At 55.4% G+C, this 2,571-nt stretch overlaps 1 pseudogene; it reads left to right on the top strand.

The window, feature by feature from the left end:
* The window catches only part of LOC119316291, a 34,811-nt pseudogene that overhangs the window by 1,584 nt on the left and 30,656 nt on the right, over nucleotides 1–2,571 (top strand).

Raw genomic sequence — 2,571 nt, 5'->3', positions numbered from 1 at the left:
TGTCCATGGCCGATGCCCCGCCGAGTTCCGGCGGCCTGGCCGTCGACCCGACCGCAAAGGTGAAGAAGAAGGCGCCAAGGAAGCCGCGGTCGGAGTACACGTCCGAGGAGATCACCAAGTTGGACGCGGAATCGGTGAAGAGGAGGGAACGGAGAGCGGCCGTCAAGATGAATGTCGCCGCGGCCTAGTTCGCCGCCCAGCGTGAGGAGCTGGAGGCCGCGCGGCGTAAGGCCGCTGCCGACGAGAAGGAGGACCTCGTCAACAAAGCGCATGCCATCCTCATGCTTGGCATGGGCCGTTCGGCGGGGTTCCATGCAGCGGCCGTCGGCCCGACGAGCACAGGCTTGTCCGTCGCCCGGCCTACGCACTACCAGTCGCCGACGTCGCGCGCCGCGCCCATGTCGTCCGGGTTTCCTTCACCCAGGCATGACGACCAGACCCGTTTCTCGGCGTCGCCGGACGTGGGCTTGTTCACGCCATCCACACCAGGCCCCGCAGCCGTCATCGACCTCAACGTGACGCCTGGGTCCAGCAGCGGCGGGCGGCCTTCCGTCGAGATGCAAAGAAAGCCGGCGCGTGCACCGTTCACGGGCACCATGCCGACCCCCCGCTGTTGTTTAATGAAATGACAACCTCAACGCCGACGGTGGACGACCCCTTCTACAACCAGTACATGGAGGACGTGATCTTCTAAGGTGGGCATGGCCGTGCCTACGACCCCGATGAGACCCAAAGTCAGGATGGCCGCGCCCAGTACGTGCCCGATGAAGAGGCCGACGACCGTGCTGACTACGACCATGGTGATTCGTGGCATGAAGACGATGATATCTATGTCGAAGGTGAAGATGAAGATGAAGCCAATGATGTTGATATTAGTGGCGCTCCATTGTTCATAGACGAGCTCACCCAAAGAGCGGAAGCACAAAAGAAGCGGAAGAGCATTCGCACCGGTTCATATACACAAGATGAGGACAAGTTGATTTGCCAATGTTGGATGGAGATTAGCCAAGATCCAAGGACCGGCGCGTAACAAAAGGGCATTGTTTTTTGGACGAGAGTCCACAAAACATTCCATGAAAGGAAGATGTTTGAGCCCTACCAAATTACAAGCAACCGTGGCATCGGTTCGATTCCAAAAAGATGATTGTTCATCCAACAAGAGTGCAACAAGTATTGTGCCGCATTTGAGAGCGTTGAAGCACGGCCCCTGAGTGGTCTCGGCTTTCTAGCCCTTGCTACGGCCATGAGACTTCGGCCGTGTATATGTTTGCATGTTCACTTGTTGTTGATCATGTGGTGTAGGTATTTCAATCTTTGAAGGCATTCAAGGCCCGGCACAATGACAAGCCATTCACTCTTACACATTGTTGGACGATCATCAACAATTGCCCTAAGTTCAAGGATCAATACCGTGAACTTCAAAGGAAGAGAGGCAAGAAGACGACCAAGTTCGCCGGAGATGGGGATGGCGAGGCGTTGAAGAGGCCGAGGGGCAAGACCAACTCAAAGGTGGACGACATACGTGACGCCTCATCCATGGCCTTGTATGAGACTTTTCATGGCATGATGTCACATAAGGATGTGAGGGACGAGAAGAAGCGGCAAAGTAAGGACGAGCAAATGAAGCAATACCTAGACCTCCAACGACAGAAGTGTGAGATGGAGGAGGCGGCCAAGAAGAAGAAGATAGACATGGAGGAGGCGGCCCGGCAAAGGCAGCTCGACATGGAAGAGGCCGCCCGGCAAAGGCAGCTCGACATCGAGGCCGACAACGTTAAGGCCAGGCAGAGGCAGCTCGACATCGAGGCCACCAATGCCGCCACCAAAGCGAAGGAGGTGGCCCTTGCGATCATGAGCGTGGACTTGTCAAAGATGGGCGACAAGACGAGGGCCTGGTTTGAGGCCAAGCAGAAGGAGATGCTCGATGTCGAAGGCCTGAACTAGGTCGTCCGATCGGCGTGGCCGTTCTTTTTGGAGGCTGGCATGGGTGCCGCCCGCCCGCTGGGCCGCTGACAGTGTGCCGACGAAAAAACATTCATTTTGGAGGCCGGCTGTGTTGCCGGCCGTTGGCTGTGTTGCCGGTGAGGACAACTATTCATTTTGGAGGCTGACTGTGTTGTCGGCCGCCGGCTGTGTTGCCGGCGATGGTCGTGTAGGCCGCTGGCTTTTGTTGCCGGCTGATGAACTCGGGTCATGAACTGAGGCTTGGCATTTGAAACATCCTTTTTTTAAAATAGACGCGGACAGGATAGGGCAAAAAGATGCGGCCGCATGCTGGGCGCACTGCCACCGCATCCTAGGACAGGCCCGGACACGACCCCAAATCCTTACCCAAAGGGACAAAAATCAGACAAAACAGACGTCTGTTTGAGGTCGCGCGGTACAGTTGGCCTAATACTCCTATCAGCATATCACAGTAATAGCAACCAAAAAATTCAGGATGCAAACTTTGCACTGTCCAGAACAAAATGAATACTTAATACCAACCAAGTCACGCAATTGGTTGGCTAAGCTGATTGCACTGTCCAGAACAAAATGAATACTTAAATTACATGTACCAACCAAGTCACG

This window comes from Triticum dicoccoides, chromosome 6A, assembly GCF_002162155.2.
Source record: "Triticum dicoccoides isolate Atlit2015 ecotype Zavitan chromosome 6A, WEW_v2.0, whole genome shotgun sequence".
NCBI lineage: Eukaryota > Viridiplantae > Streptophyta > Magnoliopsida > Poales > Poaceae > Triticum > Triticum dicoccoides.
This window is presented reverse-complemented; position numbering and strand designations above follow the sequence as displayed.